Genomic DNA, 22,736 nt, shown 5'->3' with positions numbered 1-22,736 from the left:
TCTCAGCAATGTCAAGGCCTGGATGGGATCTAGACCGGGACCTAGAGGTCTCTGAGGTGTTTTCAGGACTGCTGCCTGGGGGCGATAAGGATCCCTATGTTGGATTTGGATGAGGAACTCCCTCCCAGGGGCCACTTTAAGCACCTCAGATCCGTATTGTGCATGCAACCCTTCACTTCCTTAGTTCTTCAGCTGTAAAATGGGCGTATGTCGAGTGCTGCACCATGACACCCAGATGCTGTGGCACTAGGGGCCATCTCTGTACCTGTAATAGGTAGACTCTCTGCAATCCTGCCAGTCTGTTTATTCAAACATACGTAGACCAACATCATATGCATCTATTGCAGCAGTTGCTGCCATTGATAAATATTTCATCTGCCGATCAGCACTGAATTTGCATTTGTGACTGAAAAAAAAAACTTCAGGCATGGCTTACCAAGTTTTGCCATTTTCAGTGATTGGAAATAGTGTCTAGTGTTTCTTTTTATCATCAAGGCTTTTTTGATACTCATTTTCTTCACCCCCATTGAAGCAGCATCATTGTACACCCAAGGGTGCTGTCATATGTGAGCGTGTAGGTAATATTTCCTTGCCCACAGAAAGGATAAGGACGTTTGCACCATGTAATGATAGTGGTTTGTCATCTTGAGTTGACGGACTCCAGCTGTCATGTTTCTTTGGTCTAATGAGCACATCTTCTGTTCGCAGGTCACCGATGCACGGTCTGGGAGAGAGTGCAGGCTCCTGCCTCCGTTGTGCCTGGGGGACTCACGTTGACCATCTCTCATGTTCATGAGCAATAGATGGGTGTTATAACCACTGAAGATACTGCAAGGGTGAATAAGAGAAGAACTGACTCTGTGGGAAGGGATAAAACAGAGGCTGAAATATGGTAACAATTGCACTCTCGATAAACCTACGGGGAAGAAGCTGCATTTGTTCCACCCTAAAGAGCAGCCACTTACCTTCATTTTCTGCACATTGCTATTATATATCGTGCGTGAACCTGTGCAGTGCTCTCACTGAATAGGTATTTCAAGACTTTTCTTTTTTCCCTTGAATACGTATCGGAGGAAAAATCTTCTAGCCCCCCGAGTACTATTGCTTAAAATATGGATGTAACTGTTCTTGTAGTATTATTATTTGATTGAAAACAATTTTCACGCAACACCCTTAATTCATCTTTTTCCCCCCCATTGCTTCATATGGAAATAGAGGCATAAAAAAGAGAGAAGTGTTTTGTCCAAGGTTACATTATGTGTGATAAAGGCGGATGTGTTTCTAAGCATCAAAATAGATGAAAAGGTATGCTGTGGTAACTGTTTCACATACCAGCTCTTTTCCCATCATAAATGGAAGCTAATCTATGGTAATTTAGCCCTATTTCTTTCAGGGATAAATGCCACCATGAAGAGCATGCACCAACTGCAGGTGCTTCCTCAGCCTGGAGAAGGGTATTTATACCCAAAAGCATGCAAAGAAGAATTTTTCCAACTATTTAGTTGGTCTAATAAAAGATATCAGATTCACCCAAAGAACCTTGTCTAACCATTTAGTTTTGACTTATCATGGGATAAGAGCAGTCACATGAAACCATTACCACTGACCAGCTTCTGTATAGTAATCCTCCCACTCCTTTAATTTGGGATAATTAGTTCCACTGTCTGCATCCTAAAGTAGCACTTCTACAGCGCCAAGCACCCTAGGTCCCATTCTTCCAAACCATACCAGAATAAATAACAAGTTAGGACCGATACCCAACAGTGCTGGTGTCCGGTCTTCTTGTTTTACCCATGCATCAATTCTGCCTTGCTTGAAAATGGCATGAGGTTGATGGTAGGAGAAGGCTGGAAGGGAGCATTTGGGTCACTGAAGCAAAGAGCAGTAATGGCCTCGACTAAAAGAAGGAAAACCCAACCACCCAACCCACTCCCCAAATCCCAAGAAATGCTTCTACCAAAATGATCGAACACGGTGAAGGAACAACCACAACTCCTTCTCCTGTCTCGCTCGGGGGGCATTCAGCATGTCCTCAGTCATTTCTTGAACACATAGCTTGGACCAGAGGTACATTTACTTGGAAGACCTCAACAGGTAGGAAGAGCCATGGGGTCGCTGCATGCTCATTAGCCTCAGGTACTAACCAACACGTACGTGAAACTAAAGCCTCCCTCTCCCATGCACCGGGTAGAGAGAGGTGGTTAGCTATGTTGGTCTGAAGTCAGGCAGAAGGCAGGGCAAGGTGGCACCTTGGAGACTAAATGGTTCATAAGGGCATGAGCTTTTGTAGGCAACAGCCTGCTTCATCTGATGCTAGCGGTTTTTCCTGTGTACTGCGAGAGGAGCCCTGCAAGGCATATCAAGAAAAACCACCAAGCATCTAAACGAGCATTTTTCTCTTTGCAAATCTTGTCTCTGCTGCGCTATAAACCCGGGTTTTAAGTGTCTAATTTTGCTGGCATGGCTGCCTTTCTAATCCCGCTCAGTGCTTGTGTATGCCAATGTTTCTATTGGCTCGTCTATCCTTAAATCCTGACCTTGGATCAGGCCAAGACAGAGACTCCACAGAGGTCTCAGGAAGTTTCCAACAAGGGGAGCATAAGGAAAACTGCAAAAAGCACGGCCTGAAGGAGTAACACAACTCTGATTGGCACAGCAGTGTGTTTGTTGGGGCAGAGGGGTGGCCAAAGTTATGATGGTGTTGAGATATGACACAAGGGAAAAGGTCAAGGCTGGATGAAGGGATGGAGCTTGGCAGGTGTCTTCCTTGTGATGTGACATGATGGCATGAAAATACAGGTGGCACCAACAGGTCCAGCCCAGCCAGGGGAAAAGCATCCGTGTAAGCACCCCTGGGGTGACCTCGGATCAGGTTGGAGGGTCCAGATTTGCTCCCCGAAGACATGAAGCCAACACCCGTGTGATGTGGTAGTCCCTTAAACCATGCCCAGCACATTCGAAGCCATGCATGTCCTTACCAGTGGCTTCAGCCTCGCACCCATCACCCATCAAGAGCAGGAGACTCACATCTTTGAGTTCAGGGGCTCAAGTCAACAGCCAGGAAGACGGATTTCCAAATCATATTAAAGAGAAGTTAGGCCAGAAGAAATGCCGCAAAATAGCCTTAGAGAGATTGGATGACAAGGAAGGTGTAAGCAAGGATGCCGGAGAGATTGGGATGGGTCCTTCTCAAGCTTCATGACTAAAGCACTCAACCTTGATGTGCTTCCTGCAAAAAAAGTCCCTAGGAGATCTGTGAGCCTTGGCCTTCTCTCCAATCCAACCTCTCAGCACGTAGGCACGGCCCGAAGGAACGACTGGTGAAGGGCCCGGCAAGCCTGGTGTGTCTGGGTCCTGCTGGCTATCGTCACTGCCCAAATGCAGCAGTGACAGGCTCATGAGAAATGCAAAGCAAAGAGCCAGGGAACCTGTGAAATGACTTAGCAAAGGTGACTTGTGAAATGCAGCTCACGAACACAGGCCGAGAGATGCAGCTTATCTTGTATTGTCTTGCATCTTGGAGCCGCGCAGACTGGGATCCATGTGTAGCATGGATAACACGTGCCCAGAACAGGTGTTGAACCTAGGTCTCCAGTCCACTGCCTTCCTCCCCAAGCCATCTTTCCTCTCCATGCCCCATCAGCTTCAGCATACCTGGGCAGGAAACACATGTTCTCGCAAGGAGGAGCATCCTTTTTAATTCCCTTGTTCCAGCTGTTAACTCACTTGCCCCTGCAACTGGGGAAATGAATCACTGATGTCTTCTGCTTGCTAAATGGTAACAGCCCTGTGGAAAAACCCTAATAAGATATTAATCTTGCCCTGCTCTTCTCATTTAGACAGCTACAGCCCTAACTAGTCCCAGAGTGGGGTTTTTCAGGGTCTTAGTAGTAGAGTCAAACCTCTCTCCAGGCTTTCCTGCAGGCTAGCTAATAGCCAGCAGAAAACTCATGTCCCCAAGGCTTTGCTCTGCTTTGATTTTTCGTGCATCTTTGCTTTTATGTGACATGGAAAAAATAAAACAAGGGGCATTAAAGGTTTCCAAGTGCTTTTGTCCACATTCCTGCTTTAATGATGTGGAAAAGGAATCTCATCGCCGTTGCAATGGGAGGAAAGAGCCAGGGGTTTTGGCAGGCAGCTTCTCCCCACCTGGCGTGGAGGGGGACGATGCTCGGAGACCGAAGGTAACCACCCACCCTTTGAGGACATTATGGAAACGCTGCCGCTGGCTCGTTGCATGCAGACAAATGCGTGTCTTCCCAGAGGATTTCTCTTCCCTCTGCATGAGGTCAGGGATAAAGGCCACGAGGAGATGCCTGCTCAGGCCAGGGCTTCCTGAGCCTTTCCGGTTGCCATTATTTCCAGCCCAGGTGTACGTCTCCCTAGCAAGGGGACCCGGCGCAGCTGCTTGGGACTGCTCTCCCTCCCTGCCTCCTCCTAGCCATTCTCCACCTCCCCATCTTGCTCTTGAGCTGATTTCTGATGACTCAAAAGAAAAGCAAAGTAAGTGCCAGTGACTCTTTTTTACTTGAAAGCACCAGGGAGGCAATGGGGAAGGGGCGGGCTGAAGGAGAGCGAAGAAGGTTTTGTAGACTTAGTGCCAGCTCCCTCTCCTAATAATCATTATGGGTAATGACTTGCAGATCTCCAATGTGTTCTGTATTACTTCAGGCTGATTTGTTCCATACAGTGACCCGTGTGAGCCTGCGAGAGTCCAGCCACTTGCCTAATTGCATTTCGGTCTCTCCTTGGAGAGCAGAGCAAGAGGTTGCTTTGACCAAGCTGATGAGGGCCTGTTGGCACGGCCGGGGCCTCGATCCCACAAGCCGAAACTTTCCCAGCTAGCAAGGGTCAGGATGTGAGCTCAAGGGTTATTCGAAGCTACAGCAGCATCTCGCGGCCTGCCCTGCGGGCTCACCGATAACTATGCAGTGACAAAAGCAGGGTTTCTGTGCCTTGATAACCTCAGTTTCAGACACACGCCCATCATGCAATCCTATATTCGGGAATTGTTGGGTATGTGAGAAGAATTTAGCTCCTTTTCTTGGAAACCCATTGATCTCTAGATTCAGGCATATTTCTGAAAGGAGTAACAAGGGTTTACCATAGGTTTTCTCTCTCAGTTTGCATCTCTTGCATGCACAAATGAATGAATGCGTGTCAGTCCCGGCTCACTTCAGCTTATGACAAAAATGAGCAAGAGGAGGTGGTCGCATGAAGCAGTTCGCCCAACATCTGCCCACGGCTGCTCTCCCTAAGCCTATTGCTTCTCCTACCACCCCTCTTATCAGTGCCAGATTTAGGCTTTAGCTGCTTAAGCTACAGTTTAGGGCTTCACAATATGAGGGCCTCTAAATAAGGAAAAAAAACTGGACATTTTCATTCTAATATTACAAAAAAATATACCTATATATGGCTTCACAGTTATTAATCATATTGAGTTCATAAATGTGTGCATAAATAACAAGAATTCATCTTAAAACTTCATGAAAATTCATTTTTGTGGATTACTTTTATCATATGGGGCCTCATAAAATGGACATAGCTTAGGGCCTCATAATCTGGCACTGCCTCTTAAAGCATTTCAAATGCAATGTTCTCACAGTGCAGCTGTTCCTGATGGAAACTGCTTTGCTGCGAGTGCTTTTGGGAAGGGAAAAGCAGATATGATGTGATGGAGCCTACTTTCAAAGCAATGCACTGATAACCTGCACCACTCACTCCTGCAGGATGTTCATGGATATAAAAGCAATGTTTCTTAGTAAGGGTGAAGTGATGCATGTCTCTTAGACCATACCAAATCTGTGCATGGTTAAGTGGTGTTCGAGTCTGCTGTGAGCAGTCACCTAATAAAGATTAACAACATTTTACACTGTTCTGACTTGCCATTAGAGGGCTGGGGAGCAGGGGTGCGACTAGGACCCAGGACATCTGGACTATATCCTGCTCTGGGGAGGGCCAAGGGGTGGGAGTGGTGCATCCTGGAAGGTTGGAGGATTGCAAATTGCTCATTTTGTCTCTGCGGAGCAGGCTGAAGTTACCATAGCATGAGCTAGGTAGCATGGCCTACAGTTAGTCCTCACCTCAAGTGGCATCACTTTGTGACACTCCGAGGGCACTTAGCACAAGTTAATGAGCTATAATATGAGGACACTCATGTTTTACGTGCCCTTAGTATGGTCTAAGTTTAACTTCATGCAACGTTTCAGAAAACAAATCATGAGAGACATGTCAATGTACTCACTGTGCGTGCACTTTCACCAACCAGGTTCGAAAACTGAAGGGAAACACATCCTTTTATAGAATCACAGACAATGAGGGTTGAAGGGACCTTGGGAGGTCACATCTAGTCCAACCCCTGCTCCAAGCAGGATCGGCCCCAGCTACATCATCCCAGCCAAGGCTTTGTCTAGCTGGGTCTTAAACACCTCCAAGGATGGAGACTCCACCACCTCTTTATGTAACCTGTTCCAGTGCTTCACCACCTTCCTAGTGATTAAGTTTTCCTAATATCCAACCTAAACCACCCCTGTTGCAACTGGAGGCCATTGCTCCTTGTTCTGTCATCTGCCGCTGTGGGAAAAGTCCAACTCCATCCTCTTTGCAGCCCCCCTGCAGGGAGTTAAAGGCTGCTATTCAATCCCCCTCGATCTTCTTCTTTTCAGACTAAATAAACTCAGTTCCCTTAGCTTCTCATAAGTCATGTGCCCCAGCCCCCGATCCATTTTGCTTCAAGACATTAACTGATTGGTTTAGGGTAAAACTTTCCCTAATGGGGTCAGGTTGCACAATGGTTTGGCCTTTCCCAGGAGCATCTTGTATTGGCCGTTGTCTGAGACAAGGGTTCCCACTGGCTTGTTCCCATTGGGTGTATCTCATATCCTCACTTACCTCTGCACTCTCCTGTCCCTTTATGAGATTCCCATGTTTTGCTTAGTAGGCTCCTTGCTTGGGGAGAGGAGATATCTGTGCAAAAAAAGGGTTTTGATGCATGGAAGGAAGAGGCAGAGGGCAATTGTGTATCTTAAAGGAAAAGCTATTTCTGTAAGAAGGCAGCAAATATTGTAGCCCCCAACAAGGACAAGTGCAAAGTCCTGCACTTAGGAGGGAGCAATCCCCTGCACCAGGGCAGGCCAGGGACCAACTAGTTTGGCAGCAGCTCTCTGGAAAAGGACCTGGGGGGACAGGGGACAAGAAGTTGAACAGGAGCCAGCAGTGTGCCCTTGTGCCAAGAAGGCTAATGGCATCTGGGGCTGCATCGGTAGGAGCGTTGCCAGCCGATTGAGGGAAGTGATGATTCTTCTCCTCTGTTCAGCACTGGGGAGGCCACATCTGGAGTGCTGTGTCCAGTTGTGCGCCCCCCACTACAGAAAGGATGTGGAGACATTGGAGAGAGTCCAGTGGAGGGCAATGAAAATGGTTAGGGGCTGATTGGTGAGGAGAGGCTGAGGGAAATGGGCTGATTGAGTCTGCAGAAGAGAAGATCGAGGGGGATTGAATAACAGCCATCACCTCCCTGCTGGGGGGCTGCAAAGAGGATGGAGCTGGACTGTCCTCAGTGGCAGATGACAGGACAAGGAGCAATGGGCTCAAGCTGCAGCAAGGGAAGTTGAGGTTGGATATTAGGAAAAACTTTCTCTCCAGGAGGGTGGTGAAGCACTGGGACAGGCTATCCAGAGAGGTGGTGGCATCTCCACCCTTGGAGGTTTTGAAGGCTAAACCAAGCCTTGGCTGGGATGATGTAGTTGGAGCTGGTCCTGCTTGGAGCAGGGGTTGGACTAGAAGTGACCTCCTGAGGTCCCTTCAACCCTCGTTGTCTGTGAGTCTATGTGAGAAAATGTTCGGTTGACCTTAGCATCCTTTTTCACTCCTAGTTCAAAAGAACAGTAGTGACTCCTCTCCCAAAGACATGTCATCCCAGCATATGCATTTTATCAGCTCACAGCTAAGCAGGGAGATGGATCTTCTTGAAATGAACTGCAGATCACATTGAAATCTGGACAACTGGGTGGGACTTGCCCAAAAGCCACAGCCTGAAAAGCAAAGCTTATGTTTAAAAATGAACCAAAACAAACAAATCCCCCCACAAGTCCTTTGGGGAAAAGATGCTCTAGTTTAACAGGGCATAGAGTACTCTTGTCTCCCTAGATGGCTTTTCAGTATGTGGGAAGCAGAAAAATAAAATTGCAGCTAATAAACGTTTAAGTGCAAAGACCTTTATATGTGTGTGTGTGCACATGCGCGAGTGCATGTGTGTAGTGCTCAGTAGCACCACTAAAGTTAAAGGTCCATCAATACTTTCATTAATACACCCCCGATTTTCATGGGTTTATTTCTTGGCCATAAAAAAAATTGCTTCATAGTTTCAACTTGCCACATGAGTTCTCATTTGCACCCCTTTCCCCCACCCCCTACCCCAGATCATTGCACCTCAATGTGCGTGAGTCTGATTCTCATCTCACCTCCACTGGTTTTACACCCTCTCAGAACAGCCCCATGTAAAACAAAGCCAGGATTGAGCCCATTGACTCCAGTGAAATTATTCCCAGTTGACACACAATGGAGCTAAATTGGAATTCAGCTCCTTTTAAAATCTTTAACAATTACATCAATTCAGGAGGGTTGGTTTTTAAAAGCTATAGGAATGTAAAATGGACCAGGAGATCTCCTGGGGGGTTTTTTTTTTGCTTCTTGTCAAATCATTTGGCTTCCCGTTAGGGGTGCAGAGATGAGTGAATGAGAGTGATTCTGATATTTTTGTCTATCGCATGATGATATATAACCTTGTTTTCTTCAAGGTGCTTTGAGCTTTTTCAGCTGCCAGAGATAAGATTTATTCTTCATTAATATTATTTGTGTAATGGGAGCAACTTCAGGCCACATCAGAGACTGGGGGCCCTGTTGTGCTTAAGAGACCATTCCTACCCTGGAAAGCTCTCAAGCTAAATATATGAAAAGTGAGGGAGGGAGATGAAAACCATGCGAGTTACCCAAGGCCACATAATAAGTCAATGGCAAGGGCAAAAATACCCTTTATGTCCAGCTCACTAGGCACTAGGCAATTCTAGACACTGATGTTTTAAGAGGAAGCCGGTTCCTTGACTTCTAAAATGATGAAAAAGCCAGAATCTAGAAAGTCACAGAAATTAGGTTAATTGCCCCTGTTGGCTTTGAATGCACCATGTCTCAGGTCTCTGGCCATTATTTCCAAGTCACATATTTCTCCCACCCAAAGGACCTTGGATGACATCAACTTTGGTGATTTCAGTTGACCTCTCTGTCTGCACTCTTCCTACCCTTTGCCAAACCCACGTGGGCTATCTAGGGACCATGGACATGGCAGTTCATACTATTGGCGAAAAAATGTGTTGCGGCTCTTTGGAGACTGGCGATAGGGTCCTCGAAGCTGACTGCCTTGCCCATTGAGGGGTGAGTTGTTCTGGTTTAGGATGCATGTCTTTTCTTCTTGGAGGATTTCTTAGGCTGGTATCTTTTATTGGACCAACTGCATCGCTGGAATAGAGTTTGACAATGTTTGCATGCAAGACATTCTTCATCAGGTCTGAGCAGTCGAAACCAGCACTGCATAGTCAAAAAAAAGTTATAAGAGGAGGGAGAAAAATTCCCAGACAAACAGGAGAAGAAAAGCGGCTGATTACTGCAAGGTCAAGGCCTATCAAAAGGGAAGAGGGTCATTCTCATCTTTCCTGTGCGGAAGGACTTCAGGAATCAGGTAGGTTATAAATTTTTCTTGGAGACAGTTCCCAAGAAAGACTATATGGCACATAATAAATGTTTTGCTGACCCTGATAGGGTCAGAACATCTGTCTCAGGAACACGTTCAACAATAGTACTTCTAAAATGATTATGTAGCAGTATTGTTAGATTACGTCCCAGCCACTCCATGTCCAGCACACAGAGACCGGGCGTTCCCCTGCCCTGTGTTGACAAGTATTTCCTGAGAGATGGATATGTCAAGAGTTGCCAGTCCCAAGCCGGCTGTGGGAAGTTGGGACTGTGAGCAGACAAATACCCCTTGTAAATCCTGAGCCCAGAGCGTTGGGTTGTAAGAAGAGCCGTACACAGGCAGCCAGTGGGGAGCCAATGCTGAACGATAACTAGTTTCATGACCTACTGCACTAGCTGGAGCTTTCTCATCTTCTCCAGGCTCATTGCCAAAAGCAGTGTGCAGATGGCTAACTGCAAACAGAGATGCTTGGATTGCTGTGGCCAAACCCTCCATCTCGCTGGATGGGCAAGGACTGTTTGAGATTAATCCTGACAGTGACCATAGCAGCCTGAGAGCTGGAAACAGCCCCAATCTTGTTCCACACACCCCGCCATGAGACCAACAGGGTTTGAACCCTTGCTAATAGCATAGAATACCTGCTCTGGTTTGCACTCCAGGAGCGACTGCACCTGAGTCCTTTCTTTCTATCAGATAGGCTGCTCAGATGCACAGGGTGTGTCTACACAAGACACTTACTGCACATTGCCCTAATAACACTGCGCAGTAGCACGTCCTGGCAAAACCCATGCTAACAGCCGACTGTGCGGTGTTATTAGGCTAATGCACAGTAAGCGTCACTAAATAACCGTGCACCGGTGCTACTGCACAGTAACTTTAGGTACTGCACATTAAGTTAGTGCTTTAATAGTAGTGCTTTCTCCAACCTGTCCACATCCTTTCTGTCTTCACTCAGCCCTGTCTTTTTCCAACCAGAATCTCATATTCCCTGCTGTATCTTCTCTAGTGCCTTGCCTAGTTCAGTGTCATAGGTCAGATGCCATGAGATCAGATGCCTGAAGTCACTGAGCTGAACCCTGGTAATTGCTTTGACCACCAGGCCACCGAGACATCCTCAACCTCTCTGTCCCAATGGCTTTTGAAGAAAAGACTGAGAAAGGCTTCTCTGGTAGACCCTACAGACTGGGGGTTGGGAGAGCGCTGGGGAGAAGGAGACATGAGCTCAAGTCCCCTGGGGCACAAGTGGAGACTGATCCCTGGTTTCTCACAACCAGATACAAGTCCAAACTGCTGGGCTAATAGGTCTTCATTGCCATCACCACCTCCTCCTAATGTGGCAGTCAGGCAGTGGCTTTAACCCCAATGCATTAGGGCTGGGGGTGTTTTTTTTCAAGAGATGGAGGGACCTGGATCTCTTCAGCCTTTGCAAGAGAAGGCTGAGGGGGGATCTCGTGGCTGCCTGCAAATTCATTGGTGTGGGGGGCAGCAAGGAATAGGAGATGCTCTGTTCACCAGGGCAGGAACAACGGCCACAAACTGACGGAGAGCAGATTCAGGTTAGACATCGGGAAGAACTTCTTCACGGTGAGAGAGGCCAAAATTTGGAAAGGACTCCCAAGGGAGGTGGTGCTCTCCCCCACCCTGGGGGTCTTTCAGAGGAGGCTGGACATGCACCTGGCTGGGGTCATCTAACCCCAGCGCTCTTTCCTACCCGGGGCGGGGGTCGGTCTCAATGACCTACTGAGGTCCCTTCTGACCCTAAACATCTATATATCTATGAAATAAAAATGTGTGCTACGTGTGTTTCATGAAATGTATGTGAACTCATGAAAACTTGTGCTCTGTGTGTGTGTGTGAACTCATGAAGTGAGCTTCATCTCATGAAATGAAAACATGTGCTATGTGTGTGTACGTGCACTCCTGAAACGAGCATCAGCTCGTGAAAACTTGTGCTCTGTGTGTGTGTGTGTGTGTGTGTGTGTGTGTGTGAACTCATGAAGTGAGCTTCATCTCATGAAATGAAAACATGTGCTATGTGTGTGTACGTGCACTCCTGAAACGAGCATCAGCTCGTGAAAACTTGTGCTCTGTGTGTGTGTGTGTGTGTGTGTGTGTGTGTGTGTGGGTGAACTCATGAAGTCAGCTTCATCTCATGAAGTCATGAAAATGTGTGCTATGCATGTGTACGTGCACACTTCGGTGCCTCTACAAGGAGCAAATCTACCCTCCTTCTGCTTGTCTCGATGAAAGTCCTAGAGCAAGGCCTGTCTTTCCAGGGGCTAAATCCTGTCCCCTCAACGGTGCTGGAAGTGAATGGAAGGGGTGTCCCAAGAGAGACCTCTCTCGAGATTGTGACTTTGGCTGTAGGATGCAGGTGGTGAACCCAGGACACCCCCACATTTCCCTACCGTAGCTGCCAGAGCTGTTGCCTCCATCGGGGAGGGCAACCATCACCCCCTTGGCCATGTCTACTAGGCCACCCCCTCCCCTTCCTTTGGCAACCTGCTCCCGACACAAAAAGAAGTCTATTCATGGCCTGGCAGGGGGAAGATTAATACTGTCAGGGAAAGAATTTCTAAATGAAATGACTTCAAAAGAGAAATACCTTGGATGGAGGGAGCTGGGAATGCTTGATTGAAGGCAAGAGAAAGGAGCCGGAGCCAGCTGGCAAAAGGCCTGTCGTGCGAGAGAGAAAAACCTTGATATTTGGGCTGACACCGGCTGCCCAGCTCTGCAAATTGGCAGCTCTGCATCTATCCCAGCTTACCTCTCCCCCGGCTCCTGGCTGGTACATATTTTAGGGTACGCCGGGCCAAAGACCGCACCAGGTAGAGCAAAGAAGGCTTTGAAGGCAATGTTAGAAGCATGTTGTAAATCCCTCCTGGGAAAACTGACCTCCTTATCCGTTCATCCCGCTCAGTCTGCTGTGGCAATACTGATTAAATCCCTGACGGACTGCAGACCCCCTGAGTCAAGTTTTCTCCCCCACATGGAGCAGGGAAGCCACTGGATTGTGGTTTTTCCTCCTAGCCCCATCCCAGATCTTCTTCAGGCGACTGAAGGAGATGAGTAACCTCCCCTGTGGGCAGCTGGACTGAGCACATGCTTCCTTTTTGGATGGCCATTGAGTGGAAATTTCTTTTCTGAGGTGTCTCCAGGAGTCTGCAGTCACTTTTGAAGAGAAGGGAAATGAAACCTAGGACTAGAGGTGCCCGCAGCCATCTCGTTCTGGAGGGGGCAAGGCCGCGGCAGGCAAGGGTGCTGCTACACAGGCTCTTGCTGATCAAGAGGCATGGGGTGGGTTCGAGTGAGCAGGGGTCTCAGCAACAGATCTGGTTTTTGCACATGCTTGCCTTTTAAAAATGCCCCAGTTTGGCATGTGTGCACTCAGCTGTCACGGAGGAAGAGCGGACCGCCATCTGCCCGGTTTATTGTCCCCTGCCCCCCCAGGTCCTTTTCTGCTGCCCAGCCCGTCACCCCCAGCCTGCCCCGGTGCAGGCGATCACTCCCTCCTCAGTGCAGGACTTTGCACTTGTCCTTGTTGAACCTCATGGGATTTCTTTTAGTCCAAACCTCCAATTTCTCTAGGTCTCTCTGAATTGCCAGCTGCTAAACAAGCTAGCTGCTAAACAGCATATGCGACTGGTACCCCATAGTTGTAAAGATAACCCTCAGCTCTTGTAAAAATTGTGCTTTGGGACCTGGCACTGTCATATCATACCGTGGCTTTGCATCTTATCTTCCAGCCGCACAGTTCCCAAATCCCACACCAGCTGAAAGTAAAACACCCGTCACTTAGTGAATCACCATCATTCGGTTCCTGGCAGTTCTCCAATACAAATGCCAGCCAGTCCTGCTTAGCTTGTGACACATGATGAAATGCTGCTTGGTTGAAAGAGGGATTGTCCTTTTCCCCTCCTTCAAAATGCCTTGTCTCATCTTCTCCAAGAACTCCGTAATTAGGAGGAAGGGAGGATGTGAAAGAGGCAGGACTGGGGATGTCAGGTGATGCACGTCGAGGAAAAGTGACGCTCCTTGTGGCTTGAGCTTGGCTAATGAGTCGTGTCTTGGTGAACCGCCTCCACCGAGTTGGAGCAGGCTTGGGTAGGCGGTGATGAGTCAAGGGAAATCTCCAGGAAGGATCGGACGTGTACACAAAACAGGACTTCTCCTGCAGCAGGACAGAGCGCTTTCATCGTCCACCGCTTTCCTAGACCAGACATCGATGGGTTTAGCCTCAGGGACTCCCATTACTATTAAGGAGCATTTATCTTGTGGTAACACGTACAAGCCAAAGCCACCACTCTGAGTACATGTGAGGCAATGTGCAAACATGGAAAATGGAAGTCATTTGCTCTCCTGGGTGGGCCACGGCATGAGCAAAATGCCATTGACTTGAGCAAATAAAAGGCTTTGGCCAGGGCGGTCAAACATATGCTTCATGAGCCTTGAAGAGCTGTTGCGTCTGGTCCTGGGGCTAATGGTACAAGTTGGGGGCATGACTCCTGAAGAAGTCAGGGCCCCCAGGCCCCACTGGACATGGCCATCAAAGGTAGAGAGTAGGCTAGAGAGTTCAAGTCAGCCGGACATGATGGCAGCTGCATCACTTGTCTGTGTGCTAGGTGGGAGCAGAAGTCTTTGCAACCACAGCACCTGAGCACCGTTGAGTTGTGCCATCCGTGACCTGACTAATCCAGGTAGCTCAGCTAACATCACCACTGACTTCCACCTTATGCCTGTGCAAAATGCATAGCAGATATTGAGAGCTATTTTTAAACCATCTTGCATGAAGGCAGGGAGCAGCATGGCAGATAGGGAAGGAAGCAGAAAGCAGAGCAGGAGATCAGGGAAGGGGATCAGAACGGCACTCGGGGAGGATCCAGGAGGCCTGCCAAAGAGGTTGGCCTCCTTGCACTAGACTATCGCAGCAATGATCGAAACAACTCATTAGCTGAATGATGCTAAGAGAGAAATCAAGAGGCTGCTGACCACTGCCCCGGCTTCCTCCTGTATTAACAACATCAAGTCACCACTGTCTCAAATTATCCTCATGCTCCATTACATCTTGGCAGCAGGATCATCACCCTCTCAGCCCACTCATTGCCGGTTGTGATGAGCTCAGACACCCAATAGCAGCCCACAGCAAGAAAATGCTAGTGTGAAAATCAGAAGTGAGTTCAAGACATGAGTTTAGATACAGAACTTCATCATAACCTAAAGGATCTAGTTGGGGCTGGTCCTGCTTGGAGCAGAGGTTGGACTAGATGTGACCTCCGGAGCTCCCTTCAACCCTCATGTCCTATGATTGCATAACCTGAACTTTTCCAGGATTCAGGGATTATTTATCATTTGGTTATCTGGTTTAGGAATAGGCTCCCTAAAGTTTGAGGTGCTCACAATTTGGGTTCTAGTCTTTGTTTCTTATGATGCAGATACCCACTGGAGCTCCCAGCCACCCTCGATTGGTGCTTCTCACCCTTTTTAGACTCATATTTAGGTTCAAGGAACACCTTGGAAAATGCCAACTCTTCATTTTCACTCGCATTTTGAGTGCAGAAAAATACTAGAGGAATTCTTGTGTTGCAAAGACCTTAGAAAGACAAAGGGCAGAATGGTTTTGACACTATGGATTCCTAGTTGAAATCTCCATGTTTAGCTTGTGAATCACATGCAGGCATTTGCACCTCTAATGGTGCTAATATTGTGCGGCACCCTTAAAAGGGATCTCATGGCACCCCAGTGAGAATCACGACATTGTCACCCGGGTAGGTTTTTCTGAATCAGCTGCAGGAGAAGGGAGGTTTTTGGAGGCTCTATGAGGACATACCCACCTTTATCAAGAACAGGAAGTGGCAAAGACAACGGCAAGTTGACCGAGGAAGGAGAAGTAGGCCTGAGTCAGCAGCACACATCACATTTATTCTTCTAAATATGAAGAAATGGGTAGAGAGGAAGTTAAAATGGCCAACACCTGAGAGTCTTCTCGTCTTCCCCATCTTGTACCCATCTACCCACTTCACTATGCTCATCCTTAGCATGACTTACGCACAGCTATACCATTTTATTTCATCGATTTCATCAAGTCCAGCCCCCTCATCGAGTCCAGCCCCCAATTTTACCATATACTTATCCCCTCGCCCTTCTCAGGAATCACCCCTTCTTGAGAATCTCCTCAAATCCTATAGGCTACTTCTAACATTAGCATCATGAATATTCATATTTGCATTAGCTGGAGGCCATGCCGCTGCCGTCCGTTCTTTTACTTCTGCAGTTTAGCCCAAAAAGTTCAAGACAACACTTCTGTGCCTGTCTGCTTTCCTCGCTCCAGCCATTCATCCCAGATCCTAAATCCTATGATTAAAGGTTACTTACCAGTCATTTACGTACACCCAACCCTGCTAGGCCTCAGGCTTTACTTGTGCCAGACCTGTGCATGGCCTTGGTCCTGTGGGATTCTTGCTTGCACTACTGCCTTATCTCGCTGTTGCTTTTAGTGCTAGCCATATTTTAAGCCGCCAGCTACAACACCGATGGGGAGGACCAAATTTGGCAGAGCTGCTTTGGCTGCTTTGGGGTGATTGATGGCTGTAGCAGGGAGCTTGCTGAGCTAGGAGAGTCAGGTGTATTTCTCTTGGCTGCCGAGAGCCAGAAGAGAATGGGAGATAGCAGTAGTAGCTCCAACCACATCATTAAGCGCATGCACAGAAGCACGCACCTCAATGGCCCCAAGTCACTGAACAGACACAAGAACCAGGTCATTCAGCACAAAGAGAAATGTAGAGGAGAGAACATGGGCTAAGAAGGGGGTTCGATGGATACGAGAGAGGATGTTTAGCAACCAGGGAAGCCGCTGGCTGCTCTGGGCCCAAGTGGGGATGAAATGAAGGAAGATTCCTGCAGCTTTTGCTTTTGACAGGACGAGGAGCAATGGGCTCAAGCTGCAGCAAGGGAAGCTGAGGTTGGATATCAGGAAAAAACTTTCTCACGAGGAGGGTGGTGAAGCACTGGAGCAGGTTACCCAGAGGCGGTGCAATCTCCAATCTTGGAGGTTTTGAAGACCTGGCTCGACAAAGCCTTGGCTGGGATGATGCAGTTGGAGCTGGTCCTGCTTTGAGCAGGGGTTGGACTAGATGTCAGCTCCTGACATCCTTTCAATCTGAATTTTCTCAGATTCCCTTCTCTGCTCCTCACCTGACTGCCAAGTCTGCTCCCACCCCTGGCTACCGCCTCTGACCTTTGCAGCCGAAAACTCAGGACTGTTGCAAAGGAACCTGGGCCAAGGCAGGGGTCCCCTTTAAGGAAAAGACTCCCCTTCACCAGTGTGCTTTTTAACGCCCCCCCCCCTTGCTCCCCCAGCTATTCCTTTTGCTGCAATGGAAGGAATAACAAAAAAAAAAAAATTATATATCAGCATTTTTAAATAGATGCGACATTTTCAAAGGAACCAAGTAAACAGTTTATCCCTCAAGGACAAACAATATTTTTGCTTCTCTAAACAAGTTGTCTGTGCCATGTAGAATTACTGAAAACCACAGGGATAGCGTGTCTGAGCCGAGGGATCTGGGGAGCCAGAGCTCTCATGCGGCACCTCTTCTACTCCCTGCGTGGAAGAGGTCTTAAAGAAATGAATGTACAATGCTGGGCACAATCCCCTGCTAAGTCAGCGGAGGCTGTAGGCCAAGGAATGCCACATACTGTATGTTGGCGGAAGGCCCTGAAACTGTAGCCTGTGAGCTTTTTCACCATGCACCAGGGCACATAACTGCAAGCCTCCCCCACTCTCTCCCATCAGCATCAGATTCCTGTCTTAGGAGTGAGCGGTGAGATCAGCTCTCATGATCTATCGAGCTCTTGTTTTCTCCTCGAGATGGCCAGCGAGTTTGCCAAACTTACTTCTTAGCAGCCCCTTGGGAACCATCACACCATAACGAGTCTCCGCAACAAGTGAGCCAGGTTTTCCCCCTCTCTCTCGTCTTTGGAGTGGGATCATATTGCAGAAGATGAAGTGGGATTTGGGAGAAAAGAGGTGAGTCCTTTAGGGCCAGATCCAAGGACTTTCAGGGACTTCTGGGACAGAGGGTTAGGGTTAAGGTTATGGTTAAGGTTAGGGTTAGCGTTAGCATTAGGGTTAGCGTTAGGGTTAGCGTTAATGTTAGGGTTAGCGTCAGCATTAGGGTTAGCGTTAGCATTAGCGTTAGGGTCAGCGTTAGGGTTAGGGTCAGCGTTAGCTTTAGGGTTAGCGTTAGTGTTAGTGTTAGCATTAGTGTTAGGGTTAGCGTTAGCATTAGGGTTAATGTTAGTGTTAGCATTAGCGTTAGGTTTAACATTAGCATTAGGTTTAGCATTAGGGTTGGTGTTAGCATTAGCATCAGCATTAGTGTTTGCGTTAGCATTAGTGTTAGGGTTAGCTTTAGCATTAGGGCTAGCGTTATGGTTAGCGTTTGCATTAGGGTTATCTTTAGCATTAGGTTAGGGTCAGAGATCCCTGAAAGTCTATGGATCTGGGAATTCCGAAATACAGATCCCTAGTGCCCAAAGCAAGTGACTGAGTCCCAGGTCCAATAGAAATGTGGACATATGTACAAAGAGAAGATGGGAGAAGGATGGAGGAGCGCCGTCTTCCTTGAGAGCAGCTTAGCTTTGGTCTCATCACTCCCAGTAGGAGACAGTGACTGGTTTGAAAGAGGGTGTCTTTGCTAAAGGTCTTTATTGCATTGTTGCTACGGCGTACCATAGAAGATAGCAGGCATAAAACGATAAAATAGATAAAAGGACAGCTCGTCGCAAAATCTTCTCTGGAACATTGTTCTTTCACCTGTCCCCAGTAAAAAAGAAATTTCCAGTTTATGGAGAGATGAATTAACCAATCATCTTAAATATTCCCTTTAAAAAACAGCCATTGTATCATCACTCTGAATTCACTGACTTTTTAATGCTTTTTAATGGTTACAACATCCTTGTCCTCTGTTGATTTTTCCCTTTAAATTCCTCATCTGCCCTCCACCTTAGGTCCGGTTCAACATCATTTTTATCTGGGAATATACAGATGTCTATTCACTGACCATCTTTAAGAAATATTCACTTGGTATTTCAGATGACCTTATAAGTTCCTTGTGTTGATGATTTATAAGGCTTTTCACCCCCAGCCACGGCTTTCAATATTTGCAATTAACTGATAGGGAAAAAAGAAAATAAAAGGCGGATTAGTCATTCCAAACCTCCACCAAAAAGGCAAATGCCTCCAACATGCAAAGTAAATGTTCTCTGATCAAGTCATCCGGGAAGAAGCAAGTAGCAGAGGCAAAAGGCAGAGTCTTTTGGTGGGTCTACTTATATTGCACTCAGGTGTAGGACTGGGATCGGGGAGGGAGTACAGGTTTTCATCCCTCGAGGGAAAAGAAGGGGAAAAACAAATCCTCGTGCCAACTCCGAGAAGTTTTTCTTGGGCCCATCATCACAAAATTAGCTGGTGCTTGAAGCTAATTGATCATGTAGGCAGATGAAACAAGCTTTGGATTGCTATAAATAGGAGCAATCTTGTTTTCTGCACAGCTATAAATCTGATCTCGAGAGTTTGTCTTAAGCTCACTGTGAACGTTCACAGACCGAAGGGGGAAAGAAGCAGAAACACAAAGCAGACAGAAATTGGCAGGAGTCGCTCCTCCAAGCTGGGAAGACGGCGGGAATTTGAGCTTGCAGATGTTGTGGCCTGACAGAGATTACCTGTCTCACCCCTCCACTACCACCCCAGGGAGGCAACATCCAGCTGCTTCTTCTTTTGCTTTTTTGCTGTTGTTTTTCCCAGGGTTTTGCAAACCGTTACGGATGCTGGAGGGAGGATGAGTGCTGTTAGGTAAGGTAGGTCTGCCGTGGCTCAAGGAACCAGCCGTGATCTGGAAGCTGGAGGTTCAATGCAGGGACAGCCACACTGCTGGCGATCCCATTAATCAAGAGAGAAAATGAGATGATTAATTCACACAATTGCATGTAGGAAGTAGAAATGCACATGCACAGATGTGCTTGTCCTCCCCAAAATTTCTCCCTCTCGCTGGCAAACCTCAGGGTTAGGTTCCCAAAGTAGCTGGGAACCTGAGAGAACCGACAACTCGGTAGAAGAGGAATTCCCACGTGATTTAGAGCTATTATAGCAGGCACGAGAGAGTAAGGGTCAATGGTGGTGAGGCCAAAATACCATGGTGCTCCATGGATGGTCAGGTGGCAGGACAACTTCTTGGAAGACGCAAGCCCTGAAGCTGCTCGGTGTTGTGTCAAAGGTGGAACTGGCTGCAGAGGAAGGTTGGACAGACGCTTGTCTAGGGACGAGGGAGCTTAAACACAAAAAGGAAGCTTACAACAAGTGGAAAGTTGGACAAACAACTTGGGAGGAGTATAAGAATATTGCTCGGGCATGCAGGGGGGAAGCCAGGAGGGCCAAAGCACAATTTGCAGCAAGGGAAGTTGAAGTTGGATATTAGGAAAAACTTTTTCATTAGCAGGGTGGTGAAGCACTGGAACAGAGAGGTGGAGGACTCTCCATCGTTGGAGGTTTTGAAGACCCGGGTAGACAAAGCCTTGTCTGGGATGATGTAGTTGGGGCTGGTCCTGCTTGGAGCAGGTTGGACTGGATGTGACCTCCTGAGCTCCCTTGTTTTCTATAATCTATGGTCCTAATGATGACCTGATCAGAATTTGGCCAGGGCGCAGGTCTTGCTATTTGTATGACTTCCTAACTATTAATTGCAGAGGACTGTTGTGCAGGGAGCTGGGTACATGTATGGAAGGGCTTCAGTCTAAATAGACAAGCCAGATAAAGAGCAGGAGCGGGGAAAACGGGCACACACAGCCACTCAAAATCACCCAGCGGGGTCAGCGCTTGTCGTGGCTCACCATAACAACACAAGCTGACAGTGCTGTCGATGCAGACATGTGCCTCTTCAGGACGTTAAGGTGCATGTGTGTGTTACCAGCTCTTCTCTCTATTTTGGATTCCTCTGAAATAAAACCCAAGAGCCCAGGCCTAATGAAAGGCTATCCCACAGGTCAGGGGACGACACTGCAACGGGAGGAAACTCCGGTGGGTTTGTCGCATTTAACGCATGCTGTTGATTGATTTTAATCCTTCAAATACAATTACCGCTCATAACAAGACGTGGTTCTGACAGCGGCAGAGATGAAACCTCTCCAGCAAGTGATCCAGCCCTTGAGATGATAGACGTCTGTCTGCACGGCCTGTGAATGCACGACACCCTTCATCCAGGGAGAGTCTTATACAACCGGGAGGTGCTCTGACCCTGCTGGGCATGCACCTAGACAGGGTTTGTCCTCTTTAGCTCATCCAGTCCTTGGTTTTATATGAAACCACCAGCAAAATGTTCCCTCCGTACTGTTTGCAATAGAGGCTTCTGCACCCAAGGAACAAAAATGTGGCTATTGAGCAGCAATGATAGCAATGGCTTTTAGGAGAAAACAAAAGCAGCGATTTCCCTGCTCTCACTCCAAAGCAATGCACCTGGGTGGAAACTAGGCTGGGGTGTATATAGCTCATGCCCTTTTTTTATTGTGATAAGAAAGTGTCACTCCCAGATCGTGGGACTGAAAATCTCCTCTCCCACACCCTCCATGCGGCCCACCTCCTCCTCTGTGGCAGCGGAAAGCCTCTGTATTTATCTTCTTTTTTTTACTGGGTTGCAGAGGACAATGCTTAGCTCTCTTGGGTGACTCTTTTTATCTGTTCAAGGGCAGGACCCTGAAGGGCGTGAGCCTGGAGGCCACTTCCCAACCATTTCATTAATCAAGCAGAAGAGTCACCTCAGAGCTCACATGTTTAATCGAGATATGTTTTACAGTTTTTTTCCCAAGAGGGAGAGGTGCATTTGGATGGGAGATAAACCCATGGGATGATGCTATTTGTTTGCTTTGGCTTCAGCGAGTCTTTGGCAGTTTGGAGAGCAGCTTGTGCGTGTGAGCGTGCATGTGTGTCTGAGTGTGTGCATGTGTTCCTGCCCAAATCCTGTCATCCCAGCTAGATTGCATTGTATCATGCATCTGTACAGGCCAATGTTTGCCCTTGATATTTTTCACGGGATCCTGGGAACCGTTATTTCCCACTGCAAGAAGAGACTCGTTACTGCGATCGCATTAACGGAGGTTATCATTATACCCCTGGCCTCTGGAGTACAATCGAGCATAAGAGTGAGCTCAGTGCTGGGTACTGAGCCCTTTCTGAAGTTGTCAGTGTCAAAAGGCTTTAAGGAAGAAGAATAGAAGGGAAAGGTGGTTTTCAACATGGTAGAAAAGAGATATTGTTAACATGAAGATTTGCAAAGAGGAAATGGAGAAAGAATCCCGGTCAGCTGAGATTTTCAAAGCTGCCGAGGACAACAGGGCCCAGGCTTTTTAGCCAGGTGTGCCCCACACTTTTCTCAAGGAGCAATGGGCTCAAGCTGCAGCAAGGAAAGTTGAGGTTGGATATTAGGGAAAACTCTCTCACCAGGAGGGTGGTGAAGCACTGGGATGGGTTCCCCAGAGAGGGGGTGCAGTCTCCATCCGTGGAGGTATTTAAGACCCAGGTAGACAAAGCCTTGTCTGGGATGATGTAGTTGGAGCTGGTCCTGCTTGGAGCAGGGGTTGGACTGGATGTGACCCCCTGAGCTCCCTTCAACCCTCATTTTATATGATTTTAAGTGCCCCTCAGATCCCCTTCCCCTGCCTGATGTGCTGCTCTGCTTTCTGCTCCCAGCCCTGTGCTCTCAGCCTGATCTGGGGATTTGCTTTCTGTTTCCTTCTCTGTGCCCCCTCCCCAGGCTCCTGCTTTGCTCCCTGCTCTATCGTCCCCTCATTATGTTCTGCCCGGTGCCACAGAGAGGTTGGCAGACCCTGGTCTAAAGGACTTTGTCACCCAGCTCTAAGTGATTGCAATAGAAGACGAATATCCAAACTCCTAGATCAGTCAGAAAGTTGAACCCATCAGTCTTAAAAAGCCACGAAG

The 22,736-nt window shown here is 47.8% G+C and overlaps 1 long non-coding RNA gene across 1 annotated transcript; it reads right to left on the bottom strand.

Moving 5' to 3' along the window:
• Window positions 1-284: 284 nt before the first annotated feature.
• On the bottom strand, window positions 285-13,145 carry LOC109281325 (uncharacterized). Its single transcript, XR_002087931.2, has 2 exons — window positions 12,354-13,145; window positions 285-828 (listed from the first exon to the last, which is right to left on the bottom strand). It is a non-coding gene; the product is annotated as an uncharacterized LOC109281325 (long non-coding RNA).
• Window positions 13,146-22,736: the final 9,591 nt, after the last annotated feature.

Source organism: Alligator mississippiensis, chromosome 4 (genome assembly GCF_030867095.1).
Source record: "Alligator mississippiensis isolate rAllMis1 chromosome 4, rAllMis1, whole genome shotgun sequence".
Classification (NCBI taxonomy): Eukaryota; Metazoa; Chordata; order Crocodylia; family Alligatoridae; genus Alligator; species Alligator mississippiensis.
This window is presented reverse-complemented; position numbering and strand designations above follow the sequence as displayed.